Here is an 8,835-nt window from a genome sequence, read left to right as displayed (position 1 = left end):
GCACTTGTAGTAGGTTGAAAATAATGTAATAAAATATTCTCTCACCATTCAGCTGAGGGGGATGTTGATGTGAAAACAGATGAATGCCTTAAGAACCCAAGAGGCACACACCCGTCTGTATCATGCAAATACATACTACTTATTTTACAACAACTACAACACATGTCAAGCATGAAATCTAATCAATCATTTGATCTTCTCTCTCTCTTTTTCAGTGTTGTATTTCTTTCTTTTATGCATAATGCTTATGCTCCCTATCTTTGACAGTGGGAGGCCTCCTAGCCATAGCCTCCCATAGCCATACCTCCAATGTCCCCATCAATAGCATGGTGGATACTCACAAATAGGTGCTAAACGTAGGCTATATATCTTTCTATGCCACAAGTAGTGTCGATATAGTGATGTCTAAAAAAGCCAATGAGGCTTTCTTCCATTATCTTTGAGCACTTCATGATATTGATGATTTGAGTACTGATCCTCCTTTTAATGGTGCCATAATTACTTATCAAATCAAAATAGATAGAGCAGAGGAACAACCCTCTATCCCATTGGCCCTATAGAATAGATAGATGATGTTTCTCATGTGTTGTGCTACACGAGCTCAACATAGTGGGAGATTGGACACACTCTTATTCCTTCAAGAGCTTCGATGCATGAGAATCAAACACTACCTCTCATATAGTCTCTCACATGCCAATGAAACCATTCCTTCGTAGTGAGTGGCATTTTGTTTCTTTAATCCCATGAAGGATGCGCTTTGCACACTCCATGATCCAAGTGATCAATGCCCCTTTAACTCTCAATCCTCTATGACCTCTATATATAAAAGAGAAGCATAGGTATAGCAAGAGAGAGTGCTTGGAGAGAAGATGAGTAGAGCTTCACCCTCTTGGTCCCTCACCCTCAATCTCTCACTCTCTTGCTTTCAATCTCTAACTCTCACAATGAAAGTAGGAAGACAAGTGCACAAAGTTTACACACACATAAATAGCGTGTACTATTCATTCTTGTCCAATTTATACATGATTTCTAGGGTAAGGATTTTCCTATCCCTCTTGCGCATCCAACCTACTTTAGGGCCTCAAGACTAATCATTTCTCATTGCATGCTTTTCCTATGGTGAGAATGAACTAGAACCTTTGTGGTTTTTCTATGAAAGCCTAGTATGCCATCATTACAACTTGCATGGGAGTATGCCCAGCTTGCCGATAAATTAATACAACTATCACAACCATTTGGCCATTCAAATATTCATATGCTTCATGCACACTATATCATGGCTAATAATCCCAAGACTATTTCTAAACAATTAGGCCCCTTCTTGTACTTTCTCAAACCTTGCATACCGCATACTTCTTACACTTAACATTATGCCCCTCCTAGATGAGTGCCAATACCATGGCACTCTCCATTGGAGATAGCATGCCTCAGCTTACACCAAAGACGTGGATGCTAAGGACCACACCTTGGAGGAGTTCATAAGACCATTGATAGCATAGAAGTTTTTGGTTGTAAGGTAAGCTATTGTTTGAGTGATGGTAGGTATGCTAGTTCTTGAAGGAGGTGGGATTCTTTTGGGATTTCCTTGGTGGATTCCAATGGTCTTCTAATAGGTCTCCTTGGTGGAAAGGACATCATGGGTATTGGATTAAGGATGGAAGATCTTGAAGAGAAGTTGATGGCCTCTTAATCCTTGGAGTCTTCAGTACTTGCAATTAAAAATAACTTTTGTGCAATCTCTCCCTAAAGGGTAGTGCTAGTCTTCTTATCATGTCCATGATATCTTTCTTGGTTTGGGATAATGATAAGTTCTTATAGTATAGTGCTACTCTACCAAGATGTGATCCATTGATCAAAGTCAATATTGTATTGGAGTGCAACATATTTGTCAAAAAATTGTGGTAATTTTTCTAGTAGGGTTAGATAAGTAGCATCATTAAGTACTACACCTCCTTGATTCAATGGACTCACAACATGGAGCTCTTCTTCTGTGAGGATTTAATCAAGTAAGGGAAGCTCTAAGAGAGGTTGAGTTAACATGACTCCTCATACAATAGTAAGTTCTCTAACTGAAATCAGCGCTACATACAATGTACCATACTTGTTGGAATGGGCAATTGTTTTATACATTTTTTTCTAGTGCTATTAGTTCCTTGATGGTTAGGGGGCATAATGGATTGTGGAATGTGGGGGCCAAATGACATTCCGTAGCTTCCTCTTTTGGAATGAATCGCAGAAGGTTGTCTAGTTGATTAATATATTTCTCCTTGAGATGCTCTCGCTCTTCCTAGGATACTAGCCATGTTAAGTAATCCTCAAAATCTTCAAGGAGGATTTCAACATCAGGCTAGGCACAAACATGAGCAAGGAACATGATTTTGTCACACAATTCATGAAGGCATATAGAAACTAGTTGATTTTCATGATGGGTAATTTCTGCTACAATGTCTTTCAATCTTCTTATCTACAAGTTAGGTTTCAATTGAGCTCGAGGTCTTGGTTAGTTTGAGATTGACTTGCAAGCTCGAGGGGTTCACTTTATCTATATCCTCTACATTACGTGTGTTCAAGGCCATTATTTGTGATTTTTCATTGAATAAAACATAAGTCTTTTCTATTCAATGTGTAAATAATAGCATTATATTATATCTTTTTGTATGTAAAAATAATATAAAAATGATATTTTCAAAATACTTTATTTTGAACCCACGTTGTTGGAGGGGTTTTTGTCGAAAGGTTGTATCCACCGAGGATCAGAGATAGGAGATGGAAGAGAAGAAAAAGAATAGACAAGAGATAAACACGACAAAGACAAAGCACAATGAATCAAATCAATATGTATTGATAGAACCTGGAATCCTTTGTCTGGCACTACTCAAAAGCGATCTCTAGGCATTAGATCTCCTCGAGCTCCCTCGTAGACAAAAAACGTGGATCAAAAAATTAGCTTCTTCTCTACTGCTCGAAACCCAATTCTGATGGCTCTGCTGGCTTCAAAAGGGGGGTAAAAATCTCTCAGTTCACTCCTCCTTCTTCTTCCAATTCAAAGTGTAGTTTTCAGTCTATCAACTGCGATCGCTACGAGCACAATTTCACCCATCTTTTTTTTAAAATGAAAATTTCAAAATTGGTTGAAAAAGTAACTTACTTTTTGTATGCCATCCTAATCTAGAAGTTTTTCTAGGTTTTATAGATATCTACAATAAATAATAGGCTAAAATTGTCCAAATATCTAGTATTTTTGGACCATCTATACCACAGACATTAGTACTAATGATTTACATCACATTAACTTTCTACATCAATAAAGAAGTCAGATGATGATGCACTCTAGAGTTTTTCACACTATGCCCGCATAGTGGCACGACAACATGATGCACACATATATTCATGAGTGACCTCCTTAAGGTTAAGAGCTACTTACTCCCTTGGGCTCAATGGGTTTGTACTACTAGAACTCTTTTCCAAGGTAGTAGGCATATTTTCCTAGGTAGAGTTGATGAGCTTAGTTGTGAATGGGAAGTGTGAGTATTGTAATGCCACTTCTCAATGGGAGATAGTGACGACTAAGTGAGAGGCTTGGAAGTTGTAATAGTTAAGGGAAACTGCAATGTTACATCCTAGTTTTCTTTGGAAGGATTTTTGGGGTTAAGGGACTCTTATGTGTTTTGAGTTCCTTGTGGATGTGTCATCAAGGACAATGATTTGTCCCCCTTAGAGCCTTTATTAAGAGTTCCTTTGGGAGATATGGATCCTTGGCGTGGATCTATTGGATGATTGTTTTAGTCTATTCTAGTCGTGTGGGTCAAGGTCGTGGGTGAGTTGCTTTGTCTTTCATTCTTTGATGGAGTGGATGGCACTATGGAAAAATTAGGAGCTAGAGTAGATTCTGTATCACATAGCTATGGATTAAACCATTTGAACAGGTATGATTGTATTGAAGTGAAGCATAGATATCTAGGATTGTTGGGTCTTGAGTAAGGTAAAACAAGTATGCATTGATATTGAGTACCATGCCTCCTACTCCTAGCCTGCTAGCCACATGTAGGTCTTCCTCAATGAGAAGGTTATTGAAAAAGGGATATTTCTCGGTAATGGCTGAAATTTCAACATCATGGATGATTGATAACACTCATAGGGATGTAGGGGCAACATATGTGGGGTTATGCAAAGAGGTCCAAAGGGATTTCCATGCTTGGCTATAATCATTAGTCGGTGGTTGAGTTTAAATGCTAGATGGCTATTAGAATGCCATTTGTACTCAAATGTACCTCGTCCTTTTCCTTTCAATTCTATTTCTTCTATCTTTCCCTGTTCATCTCAAAAGGGCAGTATAGAAAGATGGAACTAGATGCAATTCTCAAGTTGTGGCTTTTAGTATACCTTTTATGATTTCCTTAGCAATGGTCGTGTAGTGAGAGAAATTTGTTGTTGCTCGTCCTAGGTCAATGGCATTTCTAAGAGCTACTTGTGCTCATTGGTGGGTTTTCCAATGTCAGTGTAAATTCATGATTTTGTGAGGGATGTTAGCGTTGCCTCAAGTAAGAATAGACACTTCATTGCTAGCTCATTGGCTTGTTGTGCTATATTCTTCGTCATCTTCTCGAGAGTTTTCTTCTGTGAGTGCATGCTTCATTGGAGCATCTAGAGGTAACAAATATATTTCTTGAACCCTGTTTCTGCTTAGATGAAACATTCTTAAGAGACTTGGGACTCCTAATAGGGCTCCTTGATGCTTCTAATTGTTGCTCATTGCTCCCAAATTGTTCATCTTGTGAAGATTCTTATACAATTAGAATATTACCATGGATTGGATAATTTAATTCCTCTTTCGGGTTTGTTGTCCTAGAAGGTATTATCATCATCTTCTTGGAATGGACATTTGCATTACATGATTGTACCTCAATGTTAGGTGATGTCTCCTTTTTTCGATAGGTGAAGTTTGGCCTTTTGGTTTTTGTCTTAGCTTGCTCCATTCCTCGAGTGGTTTGTGTCCTAAAAAGTGGGGTCCAATGTCTCCTCATATTTGACAATTGCGTTATAGAGCTATATCTCAATGTTAGGCTCTATCTCCTTTTTTTGATAGGTGAAGTTTGGCTTTTTGGTTTCTATCTTAGCTTTGCTCCATTTCTTGAGTGGTTTATGTCCCAAGACGGGGTCCAATTTGAGATTATTTCCTTTGTTTCATTTTGGGCTATGATAAACAGAGGTGGTGATGCACATGGCTTGGGCAACCAAATTCATCAATTTCCTATGTAATATCCTTGAACATGTAGTAATGCTTTGGGTACCCATTGTAGCATTTCTGCTAACTCTCAATCGACATCTATGGTGGTATGTCAAGGATCTTCATTTTTTTTAATGCAAAGGCCTATGTTTGGGAGTATTAGCAATGGGGTGGGAGCTATGAAATGCTTGGAATTTCTTGATAGGTCTAGGAAATTGCATATTGATGAGAATCTGCTTTTGTTCATATGCCTTAAGTAGTTCTCTTCATGACTTTCTTAGCTAGAGTTTCAACCTAGCTTACAAATTCATTGCTTACCTTTGTCATGAGCAATGGGGAGGTTGTGGCATCTAGGCGACAAGAGGAGGTAGGGGAGATAGCAAGTAGACTTGATATGTTGGGCACAATAAAGCATAGGAGTGGAGTGGTTGGGAAGAAGGAAGGAAGACTAGTGGCAATTGCAAGGGTGCTGCGATGGTGGTGCACGAGTGGCTTGGTTGTCAAGATTGTGGGAGAGAAGGAAGGAGTCTCACTTGTAGCTTTCTTGCTTGCACAATGGGGGAAGACACACAAAGGTGGAGGCTGAAAACAGTTTTTCCTCTTCTTAGTTGTGTAAGCCAAAAGAACTCACATACAAAGAAATAGAAGAACCCTATATATGGGTCTCAAACCAAACTCAACTAACTAAGGTGGCATACTAACTGAGCCACGAACTAGAGTAGATAAGGATAGCTATCATGTAGCTATTATTCATGGGCGGTGTACCAACCGCGTCTGCAACTGAAAAGTCTATGACATAAATACACAACGGTCACCTTGGCGTATCACGAGTGGAGCTCGATATCTCAACAATCCCCCTCGAGCTCAATCCCAATTCCTGCACACCAAGCAGGTCTCTGAACTTGCGCAGCTTCTCTGCGCCCAATGCCTTTGTAAATATGTCAGCTACATGATCCTCTGTGCTAACATAAACTAGATCAATAAGACCTAGTAAAACCCTCTCCCGCACATAGTGATAATGCACCTCAATGTGCTTTGTTCTAGCATGATAGACTGGGTTATTTGCCAAGTGTATACTACTCATGTTGTCACAATAAATGACAACTGGCCCATCTGTAGACTGATGCATATCATAAAGTAGCTTATGCAACCAAGCTACCTCACATGCAGCCATTGCTGCACCCCTGTACTCAGCCTCTGTGCTCGACAAGGCAACTGTAGGCTGTTTCTTGCTGCTCCAAGTGACTGCAGCACTCCCAAAAGAGAATACATATCCACTGGTAGATCGTCTATCAGAAATGCTACCAGCCCAATCAGCATCAGTGTATCCATGCAACTGTATCTGAACCCCAGTCTCATAAAATAGTCCATACTGCAATGTGGACTTCACATACCTGAGTATGCGTCTAGCCGCATCCAAATGCGGTTTCCTTGGAGCCTGCATAAACTGACTTACCAATCCAACAGCATAGCTCAAATCTGGCCTGGTAATAGTCATATAAATCAAACTTCCTACTATGCGTCTGTACACAGTAGGGTCTTCCAGAAGCTCACCTGCATCTGTGCTCAGCTTCACATTCTGCTCCAAAGGAACTGAAATAGGCTTACAGCCTGTCATCCCATATTTGGACAGCATGTCCAATCCATACTGCCTCTGCAAGAGCTGTATCCCACTTGGTGATCTAATCACCTCAATGCCCAAGAAATAACGCAGCTCTCCCAAATCCTTCATCTCAAACTTCTGCTTCAATAGCATTTTCACATGAAGGATATCTTCATCACTGTCACCTGTCATAATCAAATCATCAACATAAATGACAAGTAGCATAATATCTTTCTCTGTTTTTCTCACATAAAGTGAGAAATCTGCCTTGGAAATCTGAAAGCCAATAGTGACAAGATACTGTCCTATCTTGTCAGACCATGCTCTAGGTGCTTGCTTCAAGCCATACAAGGCTTTCTTCAACCTGCAAACAAACTCAGGATGAACAGCATGCACATAACCTGGTGGCTGCTCCATATAGACCTCTTCTTACAAATCACCATGCAAGAAGGCATTCTTTACATCCATCTGATGTAAAGACCATCCCTTTGATGCAGCCATAGCAATGACTACTCTTACAGTTGCCATCCTTGCAACCGGACTGAATGTTTCTTCATAGTCAATGCCATATGTTTGTGCATACCCCTTGACTACTAATCTTGCCTTGTATCTGTTCACAGAACCATCTACATTGTGCTTCACCTTATATACCCACTTACAGCCAATTGCATTCTTACCTTTAGGCAAAGGTACCAATTCCCATGTAGCATTTGCTTCCAAGGCATCCATTTCTTCATCCATGGCTTTCTCCCATTTTTCTTTTCCCATGGCTTGCTCAAAAGAAGTGGGTTCTGGTTCCTGTATCACCTTGACCATATATGCATAGTGAATGGCTGTAAATCCATCATATTTCAGCCTATCCACAGGATACCTAACTCTGGTAGACCTGCGCAAAGTGGGTTCACTCCCAGGTGCCCTCAAAACATCCCTGGTCTTCCTTACTCCAGGTGTAACAATAGAGGGAATACCCAACTCATCATCAATGCTCTGTTCTGAGCCACTGGATTCACCATCCACATAAGAGTGACCTGCATTCACATCAAACATGGGCTGATCAACCTTCTCTTTTCCTTTTCGTGATACCTGCATACCACTATCTGCATTACTTTGAGAAGATTCTCCTGATCTCAATCTGCCTGTCCATGGCGAAGAATGTGAACCACTGCTAGAGGACGCTTCAGGTCCACTAATATTTTGTGACTGCTGCTGTGAATTCTGTGCAGCATTACCATTTTGTGCATCTACATCATCAATCATATTTACTGGTTTATACCAGCTACTCATCTCATCAAAAACAACATCTCTGCTCACTGTAAACTTACGAGTAGAAGGGTTATAGCATCTATACCCTTTTTGCTACAGAGAGTAACCAATAAAGATGCACTTCTCAGCTTTTGGATCCAACTTGGATCTCAACTCATCTGGTACATGTACATAGACAATGCAACCAAAAATTTTCAAATGAGAAATATCTGGTTTCCTACCAGTATACCTCTCCTCTGGAGTCATTCCATGTATTGCTGCAGTGGAAGTCCTGTTCATTATGTAGACTGCTGTAGCAATTGCTTCAGCCCAATAAAAATCTGGCAAGTCTTTTTCATTGAGCATGGCACGAGATACCTCTCCAATATGCCTGTTTTTCCTTTCTGCAATTCCATTTTGTTGTGGGGTATAACTGCATGAATATTGCTGCTTTATGCCATGCTCCTGCAAGAACTTTGCAAACTCATTTGAGAGGTACTCTCCCCCTCCATCTGACCTTAGGCATTTTATTTGCAGACCTGTTTCTTTTTCAGCCATAGCTTTAAGAGTTTTGAAATGCCCAAAAACTTCACTTTTCTTTTTCATAAAATACACCCAAACTTTTCTGCTATAGTCATCAATAAAACTGACAAAATAATGACAGCCTCCAAGAGATGCAGCTTTAGTAGTCCACACATCAGAGTGGATTAATTCCAATGGCTTCTTACTCTCTTGAACATGTCTAGGAAATGGTTTCCTTGCC

This window comes from Lygodium microphyllum, chromosome 13 (assembly GCF_053477565.2).
Source record: "Lygodium microphyllum isolate KBCC chromosome 13, Lygodium_microphyllum_v1.1.10, whole genome shotgun sequence".
NCBI classification, from domain to species: Eukaryota; Viridiplantae; Streptophyta; class Polypodiopsida; order Schizaeales; family Lygodiaceae; genus Lygodium; species Lygodium microphyllum.
The sequence above is the reverse complement of the archived record's forward strand: the minus strand, read 5'-3'. Positions refer to the sequence as shown.